The sequence below is a fragment of the Bufo bufo genome, chromosome 1, assembly GCF_905171765.1.
Source record: "Bufo bufo chromosome 1, aBufBuf1.1, whole genome shotgun sequence".
NCBI classification, from domain to species: Eukaryota; Metazoa; Chordata; class Amphibia; order Anura; family Bufonidae; genus Bufo; species Bufo bufo.
This window is the reverse complement of record NC_053389.1, coordinates 210504002-210515691: the sequence shown is the minus strand read 5'-3', so window position 1 is coordinate 210515691 and position 11690 is coordinate 210504002. Positions and strand designations below refer to the sequence as shown.

At 46.0% G+C, this 11690-nt stretch overlaps 1 protein-coding gene across 1 annotated transcript in view; it reads left to right on the top strand.

The window, feature by feature from the left end:
- Positions 1 to 5628: 5628 nt before the first annotated feature.
- Positions 5629 to 11690, top strand: part of TMEM143 (transmembrane protein 143) — a 32066-nt gene continuing 26004 nt past the window's right edge. The window contains exon 1 of the mRNA XM_040434802.1: positions 5629 to 5694. The gene's annotated coding sequence lies outside the window, so the exon portion shown is untranslated. The remainder of the gene's footprint in view (positions 5695 to 11690) is intronic.

Below are 11690 nucleotides of genomic sequence, written 5' to 3'. Positions count from 1 at the left end.
AAGGTGACAAAAAATTGCTTTTTTTACACCGTTTTTATTTAATTTTTTTTTTCCGGTGTTCACCTGAGGGGTTAGGTCATGTGATATTTTTATAGAGTAGTTTCTTACGGACGCGGCGTTACCTAATATGTATACTTTTTTATTTACTTAGGTTTTACACAATACCAGCATTTTTGAAACAAAAAAATTATGTTTTAGTGTCTCCTAGAGTAGAAACTCCATAAAAGTGACCCCATCTAAGAAACTACACCCCTCAAGGTATTCAAAACAGATTTTACAAACGTTGTTAACCCTTTAGGTGTTCCACAAAAGTTATTGGCAAATGGAGATGAAATTTCAGAATTTCAATTTTTTGGCAAATTTTCCATTTTAATCCATTTTTCCCAGTAACAAAGCAAGGGGTTAACAGCCAAACAAAACTCAATATTTATGGCCCTGATTCTGTAGTTTACAGAAACACCCCATATGTGGTCGTAAACAGCTGTACGGGCACATGGCAGGGCGCAGAAGGAAAGGAATGCCATACGGTTTTTGGAAGGCAGGTTTTGCTGGACTGTTTTTTTTGACACCATGTCCCATTTGAAGCCCCCTGATGCACCCCTAGAGTAGAAACTAGGGATGTCCCGATACCATTTTTTTAAGACTGAGTACGAGTACTGATACTTTTATTTAAGTACTCACCGATACCAATTACCGATACTAATTTTAACAATAAAATACACACACATGTATTTTCTGACCACTGACCAACCAAAAGGCCCAAAAACAGAACTATAACATTCCAAGGAGACATTATACTGTATGGGGGCCACAAAGAGACGTTATACTGTATGGGGCAGCCACAAGGAGAGGTTATACTGTATGGGGGGCAGCCACAAGGAGACGTTATACTGTATGGGGGCAGCCACAAGGAGATGTTATACTGTATGGGGCAGCCACAAGGGGACGTTATACTGTATGGGGCAACCACAAGGAGACATTACACTGTATGGGGGCCACAAGGAGATGTTATACTGTATGGGGGCAGCTACAAGGAGATGTTATACTGTATGGGGGCAGCTACAAGGAGATGTTATACTGTATGGGGGCAGCCACAAGGGGACGTTATACTGTATGGAGCAACCACAAGGAGACATTACACTGTATGGGGGCCACAAGATGTTATACTGTATGGGGCAGCCACAAGGAGATGTTATACTGTATGGGGGCAGCCACAAGGAGACGTTACACTGTATGGGGGCAGCCACAAGGAGACGTTACACTGTATGGGGGCAGCCACAAGAAGACGTTATACTGTATGGGGGCGGCCACAAGGAGACGTTATACTGTATGGGGGCGGCCACAAGGAGACGCTATACTGTATGGGGGCGGCCACAAGGAGACGTTATACTGTATGGGGGCGGCCACAAGGAGACGCTATACTGTATGGGGGCGGCCACAAGGAGACGTTACACTGTATGGGACGGCCACAAGGAGACGTTACACTGTATGGGGCGGCCACAAGGAGACGTTATACTGTATGAGACGGCCACAAGGAGACGTTACACTGTATGGGGCGGCCACAAGGAGACGTTATACTGTATGGGACGGCCACAAAGAGACGCTACTGTAAGGAGTCAGGACAACAATTTTTGAAGCCCCTCCTCAGTATAATAGTCTTGTGGCCATCATACAGCAATGTATATTTCTTCTTGCCCTAATGCCTGCTTTTAGAGATCAATGTGCAGCTTGCAAGCAGGAAGGGAAGGACCAGGGCCATAGAAGACAGACACAACACCTTTAGAGGGACTCGCTCCTGGCAAACACAGCTCTGCTGCAGTGAATGCAGTGGAGCAGACTGATGTAATTACAATGTATAGTTATTGCAGGGACTCAGAGAATCGTCTGAGAGTTTATTAGTTAAAAGAATCTAATGAGTCAGAGACTGTGTCACTGAGTCCCTGCCAGGCTTCCTGCTCTGCTACATGCACCCTGTACACACACAGCTCCACTACATGCTATGCTAATAATGCCCCCCCTCCCCCCAGACGGACTTACAGGGAGCCGCAGAGCAGGAAGCCTGGCAGGGACTCGGTGACACGGTCTGTGACTCATTAGATTCTTTTAACTAATAAACTGTCAGACGATTCTCTGAGTCCCTGCACTACGCTCCCTGTGCTGTGAGTCTCTGATTGGTTGGAGGGCGGGGAGGGGCGGAGCGGAGCTAGCTTCCACTGTCGGCTCCTATTACACACTGCCTGCTGCTGCCCTCTGAAGCTGTATCAGCTGTGCGAGGTGCAGGGGCAGGCTGCGGACTGACACAGACACATAGAAGCGGCGCACAGGTATCGGCAGTGGTATCGGGGACATTTGCACGAGTACATGTACTCGTGCAAATGCCCGGTATCGGTCCCGATACCGATACTGGTATCGGGACATCCCTAGTAGAAACTCCAAAAAAGTGACCCCATTTTAGAAACTACGGGATAGGGTGGCAGTACTGTTGGTACTAGTTTAGGGTACATATGATTTTTGGTTGCTCTATATTACACTTTTTGTGAGGCAAGGTAACAAGAAATAGCTGTTTTGGCACCGTTTTTATTTTTTGTTATTTACAACATTCATCTGACAGGTTAGATCATGTGATATTTTTATAGACCAGGTCGTCACGGATGCGGCGATACCTAATATGTATACTTTTTTTTATTTATGTAAGTTTTACATAATGATTTCTTTTTTTAAACAAAAAAAATCATGTTTTAGTGTTTCCATAGTCTGAGAGCCATAATTTTTTGGGCGATTACCTTGGGTAGAGTATGATTTTTGCAGGATGAGATGACGGTTTTATTGGCACTATTTTGGGGTGCGTGTGACTTTTTGATCGCTTGCTATTACACTGTTTGTGATGTAAGGTGACAAAAAATGGTTTATTTAGCACAGTTTTTATTTTAAAAATTTTTACGGTGTTCATCTGAAGGGTTAGGTCATGTGATATTTTTATAGAGCCGGTCGATACGGACGCGGAGATACCTAAATATGTATACTTTTTTTAAATTAATGTAAGTTTTACACAATAACAGCTTTTTTAAAATCAAAAAATGATGTTTTAGTATCTCCATATTCTAAGCCATATATATATTTTTTTTTGGGGCGATTGTCTCAGGTAGGGGCTAATTTTTTGCGGGATGAGGTGAGGGTTAGATTGGTACTATTTTGGTGGGCAGACGCCTTTTTGATCGCTTGCTGTTGTACTTTTTGTGATGTAAGGTGACAAAAAAATGGTTTATTTAGCACATTTTTTATGGTGTTCATCTGAGGGGTTAGATCATGTGATATGTTTATAGAGCCGGTTGATACGGACGCAGCGATACCCAATTTGTATACTTTTTTCTTTTCCCCTATTTTTTCCCAATTTTTTTTACTTTATTTGTGGAAAATGACATTTTTGTTTATTTTTACTTGAAACTTTAAATTTTTGGGGGGGGAAACTTTTTTTTCACTTTATTTTTTGTCCCACTTTGGTACTTCAACTTTTGGGGCTCTAATCCTTTACAATGCATTCCAATACTTCTGTATTGGAATGCATTGGCTGTATGAGTAATACAGTGAGTATTACTCATACAGCTTCCGGCCTGTAAGATCCAGGGGGCTGGATCTCACAGGCTCGTCACCGGAAAGCAGCGCGATGCCTTCCTTAGGCATCGCACTGCCTTCCATGCCATCGGGTCCCACCTACAGCCGCATGGGGACCCGATGGCACCGCCGATCGCCGCCGCAAACCGCAGGTAAAGCCGCAAACCGCAGGTCAGGTTTGCTGCGATCGCCAATATGGGGGGGGTCACATGACCCTCCCCAGCGTTGTGACAGGATGCCCGCTAAATGATTTCAGCGGACATCCTGTTCCTATTTACCCCCGCCGAGCCGCAATCTAGTTTTAAAGTTATGACGTACCGGTACGTCATGGGTCCTTAAGGACTCGGGAAACATGCCGTACCGGTGCGTCATAAGTCCTTAAGGGGTTAAAAACTTTTTTTTTACATTTTTTTTCTTTACTTTATTTCTGATGTTCACTTTTGGGGGTCTGATCCCCTCTGCAATGCATTACAATACATCTGTATTGTAATGCATTGCCTGTTCGTGTACTACAGTGAGTAGTACACTAACAGGTTGCCTAGGAGACCCAGCCTGAGGCTGGATCTCCTCGGCTACCGTAGAAGGCAGGTCCTGATGCCGTGCAAGGCATTGGGCAGCCTCTGCACGGCATCGGGCTGCCTTCTGAGACATTGAGTCCCCGCCACAGCAGCGCGGGGACTCGATGGGCTCACCCGACACAAACCCCTTCTATGCCGATTGCCCATAGTGTTCAGTGATGGCTAAATAGCCATCATTGAAGACTTTAATTGCACTATACCAATATAAGGCTGCCACCTAGTGGCCTGTATTGGTAAATTCATCTAATTGACTCTGAAGCCTGCTTGAGGCTTCAGTCAATTAGCACAATGTAACAGGTTCCCCGATCTCAGTCGGGCAACGCTGTTACTGGACCGGAAGAGTGCGACTTCCGGGCTGATCAGATGCCATGGTCACATTTAACCACGGCATCTGAAGGGTAAGATGTATGTGATCGGCCTTATGGCTGATCGCATACATGTTCCGCGGGTCTCTGCTTTTTAAAATAGCAGAAACCCCGCGGCTAAGGCACCCGCTGCAAGTGCGAGCGGGCACCATCTTTGGGGACTGGACCTCCGCCATACATGTACGGCGGAGGTCCTTAAGGGGTTAAGTAACAGTCGTCACATGGCCACTTTTATAACCAAATAAAGTCTATGGATCTGGTCATACGGCTGTTTCTTTAACGGCCAAAGAACAGTGGCTATCAGAAAGTAGGACATGTTATGGGATTTCGTTATTTTTAGGTGGGGTTAGAGGTGTGGCCTAGTGCTGGAAAAACTTGCGCACCGCACAGTGTCCCTCTTCAAAAGCTGGGAGGTATGGTATATTCTGCTGCAGATGATTAGTGCGCATGCGTCACCTCCACTTCCGGGTGGATTGCTGCTGAAGCCACAATTAGTGTTGAGTGAACTTGTGTTTTGAGTTCAGCGTCCAAAGTTCCGGTTATCAAAGAATCCCATTATAGATTCCGCTACCATGGATGATAACTTATGGTCCGTGGTAACAGTATCCATAATGGGATTTTTCAATAACCCGGTATAAAGTAGAAGTGGCTTAGTTGCCCAAAGCAACCAATCAGATTCTAATCTTTCATTTTTCACAGCTCCTTTGGAAAATGAAAGGAGGAATCTGATTGGTTGCTATGGACAACTAAGCCACTTCTACTTTACATCAGTTTGATAAATGACCCATACGTTCCTATGTGCTACAAAAATGTCTGCCTGTCAGACAATCACGTTAATACACATAAAGCAGTACAGTGTGCATTACACACATCAGGCTTATAAATAAATTTCAGCAGCCATACTTGTCTTCCCGCCCGTCTATATACCGCGTTCACAGTGTACACATTACCATTCTCACCACAGGGAAAATCAGACTCCTCAAATACAGAGTGGGTGGGGGGGAGAAAGCGCGGGAACTATGTGACATGCGCAGTGTAACAGTGCACCCCGTGGTACGTCGTGACGTAACGTGAACGTGACGCTAGAGGCTGACACTGCGCATGCCCGGGATCTCAATGTCAGCTCTGCTTACTCAGAGGTTAGCGCTCTCAGTATAACGGGGGGGGGACGTCGCTATGACTATTGGCCTTTTGCCTATAGACGCCTATATATATATATGTAGACGTGAGCGCACAGGGTTTTATGGCCGGCGGCAGCGTGTGTGAATGAGCCGGGAAAGCATGCCACCTGATTGTACGGGCCAATCAGTGTCATCCCCATTAACCCGTTCACTACTGCCGTGTCCTCTGCAGTCTTGTGTCTTCAAGGGGGTGTTTATAAATAAAGCGCAAGTGTAAATGAACTAGGTGATACATAGTCTCAGTCAGCGCTGTGTGTGGGGGAGGGGTGGTGCCCCCGGAGCTGTAACGGTGGTGGTGCTTTTGAATAGGAGACATATGGATTTACCTCATGTTTAGCCTGTTGTACAATAGCATATAGTTATAGCTGTTTGTGCAGGGTTAGGCCCCTTTCACACGAGCGAGTATTCCGCGCGGGTGCAATGCGTGATGCGAACACATTGCGCCCGGGCCCATTCATTTCAATGGGGCTGTGTACATGAGTGATGGTTTTCACGCATCGCTTTTGCGTTGTGTGAAAATCGCAGCATGCCCTATATTCTGCGTTTTTCACGTGAATGGGTCTGCGTGAAAAACGCGTTGAATCCGGAAGCGGGGCGGTGAGATTTTCACAGATGGTCATTAAGAGATGTTTGTAAACCTTCACTTTTTTATCACGCGCATGAAAAACGCATCAATATTCATTGCACCCGCACGGAAAAAACTGAACGCAATCGCAGGCGGAACTGAACTTGCTTGCCAAATCGCGCATTTTTAACTGAATGCATCCGGACCTAATCCGTATCGTCCGTCTGCAAGGGGCCTTGGGCTTGTCCTGGTGGAAGAAGCTTTTTTTTTCTCCAATGTCCATCAGAAATGTGATGGTTTCCTGATGTGGAGCTGGAGGAGCTTGTACCGTGAAGGGCAGGTTCACACATGTCTATAGTCTGGAGACTACCCGAATTTACTGCACCCGTCATTGCCACAAACCCCTTTGGCTTCAGGCCTCTTTCACATGAGCGATACGGATTGGGTCGGGATCTGTTCAGGAAAATACTGATGGTTTTGCAGGCAAGTTCAGTCAGTTTTGTCTGCGATTGCGTTCAGTGTGTGCGTTTTTTTCCTTTCGGATTGGATGTGTTTTTCACGCGTTTGAAGAAAAACTGAAAAATAAAAATCTACATCTTGTATCGACAATCCGTAAAAACACTTTGCATCCGGATGCCTTCCATTTTTCACACAAGCCCAATTCACTTCAATGGGGTTGAGCGCGATACCAAGCACAGCCGCTATCCATTGTACGACGCTAAGTGGCCAGAAGGCCGTGGCACTCATGTACATGAACGTATTTTGTTTCTGTGTCCGTTCAGGTTTTTTTTTGCGGATAGGATGCCGACCCATTGTGCCGCATCAGTATGTCCGTTCCGTAGCTCCGCAAAAAAAATATAACGTGTCCTATTCTTGTCCGTTTTAGGCATGTCATCCGTTTTGTTTTTTTTGCAGACCGCAAAACACATACGGTCGTGTGCATGTAGCCTTATAGAGATACCACATTTTGTATAGCTTTTTTTTTGTGTGTTTTCATACTGAAAAAAAAAAATAACTTTGGAAAAAAAAATTTTTCTTTACATTGCCACATTCTGACGCCCCCACACATATCCGTTTTTTAGTTGAGTGTGTGGGCAAATTTTTTGTGGAGTTTTGGAATGTGTATGACTTTTTGATCACTTTCTTGGAGAGGTGAAGAATATGTGTATGTATGTATATATGTATGTATGTGTATATATATATATATATATATATATATATATATACATACACACACACACACACACACACACACACACACAGGAGTGCTGCCACCTGCAGGCAGTCATTGGAATATACCTGTGAAAGATGTCGGAGCCTCCAGTAGGCTTCTGGCTATCATTACAAAGGAGCAGCTTCCCTTATCTCTGCGAGGGGAAGCTGTTCTGGGCACAGGGATCCCTGACTCCTGGATTTTCACCACTGAGCAGTTATATGTCTGTGATTGGCATTATTGCTGATCACAGACATGAGCCCCGGGTCTCTGCTGTTTAAAACAGCAGAAACATGGCGAGTATAGCGCCCGCGTGCAGGCACCATCTTTACAGTGACTACTTCCGTCATATATGTTCAGCGCTGGTCATCAAGGGGTTAAATGGGTTGTTATACTGTAATGCTTCATGGTCCATATATATATATATATATATATATATATATATACAGTACAGACCAGAAGTTTGGACACACCTTCTCATTCAAAGAGTTTTCTTTATTTTCAGGACTATGAAAATTGTAGATTCACACTGAAGGCATCAAAACTATGAATTAACACATGTGGAATTATATACATAACAACAAACAAGTGTGAAACAACTGAAAATATGTCATATTCTAGGTTCTTCAAAGTAGCCACCTTTTGCTTTGATTACTGCTTTGCACACTCTTGGCATTCTCTTGATGAGCTTCAAGAGGTAGTCCCCTGAAATGGTCTTCCAACAGTCTTGAAGGAGTTCCCATAGATACTTAGCAATTGTTTGCCCTTTTGCCTTCACTCTGCGGTCCAGCTCACCCCAAACTATCTCGATTGGGTTCAGGTCCGGTGACTGTGGAGGCCAGGTCATCTGGCGCAGCACCCCAGCACTCTCCTTCATGGTCAAATAGCCCTTACTTTCAAAGTTTTCCCAATTTTTTGGCTGACTGACTGACCTTCATTTCTTAAAGAGGACCTTTCACCCATTATGACATTGTGAACTAAGTATACAGACATGGAGAGCGGCGCCCGGTAGGGCTGTCGAATATAATCGATGCATCGCGATTCGACCCCCGGCGATTCTGCATCGATGCGGTTGCTTTAAATAATCGATGCATGTTGATGACGTCAGCGTCGCGTCCGCCGTGCAGCCGAGTCGGAAAAAAGTTTTTGGGCGCCTTCTTTCCCGCCTCCCGCCTCCCGCTGACGTGTCAGAGGGGGTGGCCACAACATTGAGTGAGCCAGGTCTGACTGAGTGAGGAGGAGCCGGAGGCGTGGTTTCCGCGCATCTCCGGCTCCCAGTCAGACACTCAGAAGCAGGCGGCAGTGCGGACGTGCGGTGGCTGGCGGCGAGGTAAGTTCTGTCACCTATGAGTAGGTAATATCTACCTCCAAAGCGCCTGCCACCTACACAGCTCATATTGCCGCTTCTCATACCTTTGCCGCCCGCGCCATGTTTCTTCTTTATTTTTTTCGGTTGTGTCTCTTCTTATTCTTCCCCTCCGTCTACTACAGTGGACGGAACTTTAGGTTCCGGGTCTATGAAAGGCGGTCAAACAGCGGCCCCTAGTGGCCAGTCTGGGAATGTCTACATTTATCTCACACTATTGGAGATTGCTCCCAGCAGGAGGTGATCCACGCTGACAACTCTAAGCTAAGGGCAGGGATCTGAAAATGCTGGGGTGTCAGATTTACTGACAGTTACTGATCCTGCACCATCAGAGCCCCTTCACACGTGTATCAGTCCCTACTGAGAGGATGGTTATTGTGGATACAATGTAGCATACACAGGATCTATCAACCTGAAACCTCCAGGACTAACATACTGATGGTCTCTCAGGTTCTTTCACACTTGCGTTTTTCTTTTCCGGCATAGAGTTCCGTCCTAGGAGCTCAATACCGGAAAAGAACTGACCAGTTTTATCCTAATGCATTCTGAATGGAGAGCAATCCGTTCAGGAGGCATCAGTTCAGTCCCTCTTACGTTTTTTGACCGGAGAGAATACCGCAGCATGCTACAGTTTTCTCTCCTGCCAAAAATCCTGAACACTTGCCGGATCCAGCTTTAAACTTATATTGAAATGTATTAGTGCCAGATCCGGCATTAAAATTGCTGCATTGACGGATCCGTTCTTCCGATCTGCGCAGACCTTTAAATCTGTGAAAAAAATAAACACCGGATCCGTTTTTCCAGATGACACCGGAGAGACAGATCCGGTATTTCAATGCATTTGTCAGACGGATCCGCCTGACAAATGCATCCGTTTGCGTCCAGATTGCCGGAATCCTCTGACGCAAGTGTGAAAGTAGCATTAATCACAGCCTCGAGCACCAATGTAGGGAACTTGGTATGATTTGTTTAAATAGCAGATACAAATAAATATTTTTGTGCAATTTCTGACTGATTGAATTAATTTTTTGATGTAAAATTAAAAAACAAGGGGACTTGGGGAATAATCTTGATGCATCGTGATGCATCGCCGAATCGAATCGAATCGAATCGTGGACTTGATAATCGTAATCGCATCGAATCGTGAGACGAGTGAAGATGCGCAGCCCTAGCGCCCGGGGATCTCCCTGCACTTACTATTATCCCTGGGCGCCGCTCCGTTCTCCTGCTATGTCCTCCGGTATCTTCGGTCACAAAGTTATGGTAGGCGGAGTCTGCCCTTGTTTTGCTGTAGCGCTGGCCAATCGCATTGCAGAGCTCACAGCCTGGGAGAAAAGAACCTCCCAGGCTGTGAGCTCTGCTCTGCGATTGGCCAGCGCTACAGCAGAACAAGGGCAGACTCCGCCTACCATAACTTAGTGACTGAAATCTCTGCCTACTATAACTTAGTGAGCGGAGATACCGGAGGGCATAGCGGGAGAACGGAGCGGCGCCCGGGGATAATAGTAAGTGCAGTGAGATCCCCGGGTGACGCTCTCCATGTCTGTATAGTTAGTTCACAATGTCATAATGGGTGAAAGGTCCTCTTTAAAGTAGGGGTGCACCGAAATTCCGGCGGCCGAAAATGGGCCTAATCCATTTCGGCCGATATTGGTACATATCGGCAGAAAATATGATAGCCCCGCCCCGCCGCTCCGGTATACTAATATAAGATGTCATATTCATTTATTGGTTATTAAACATGCCCCCTCAGTCCTATTACTACCTTACATCCTAATCGCATCTGTAGAATTCAGGCAGGCCAGGCGGGCGGCAGCGTAACTCTTGTCATGTGCCTGAATGAAGCCGGCGGCGCAGGCAAGTGACGTCAGTGAGAGACGCGCCGGCCGCCCGGCTTGGGCTGCCTGAATTCTACAGAAGCGATTAGGATGTAAGGTAGTATTAGGACTGAGGGGGCAAGTTTAATAACCAATAAATGAATATAACATCTTATATTTGTATACGGGCGGGGAGGATCTGTGGATGTCACTGTTATGGGCTGGGGGGGGGTCTGTGGATGTCACTGTTATGGGCTGGGGGGGGGTCTGTGGATGTCACTGTTATGGGCTGGGGGGGGTCTGTGGATGTCACTGTTATGGGCTGGGGGGGGTCTGTGGATGTCACTGTTATGGGCTGGGGGGGGTCTGTGGATGTCACATATATAACAGTGCCACCCACAGATCCCCCCAGCCCATAACAGTGCCATCCGCAGATTCCCTCCTGTAACAGTGCCAGCCACAGATCAACCCCCCCCATGTAACAGTGACAGCCACAGATCCCCCTGTAACAGTGTCCGTCATCCACAGATCCCCACCCAAAACAGTGTCCGTCATCCACAGATCCCCCCATAAGTGTCCGTCATCCACAGATCCCCCCCCATAACAGTGTCTGTCATCCACAGATCCCCCCCCCCATAACAGTGTCCGTCATCCACAGATTCCCCCCCATAACAGTTGTTTTGTACAATCACTTGTGTATGAGGAAGCACCATGTTATATAATATGATTTATTAAATTCATGAAAAAGAATTATTAATAAAATCATTTAAAAAAAAAAGTATTTTAAAAGTATTTTGGCAAAAAGGCAGTTTCGGTTTTCGGTCAAGGGCATCCTGAATTTTCGGTTTCGGTTTCGGACCAGAATTTTCATTTCGGTGCACCCCTACTTTAAAGTAATGATGGCCACTCGTTTTTCTTTATTTAGCTGCTTTTTTCTTGCCATAATACAAATTCTAACAGTCTATTCAGTAGGACTATCAGCTGTGTATCCAC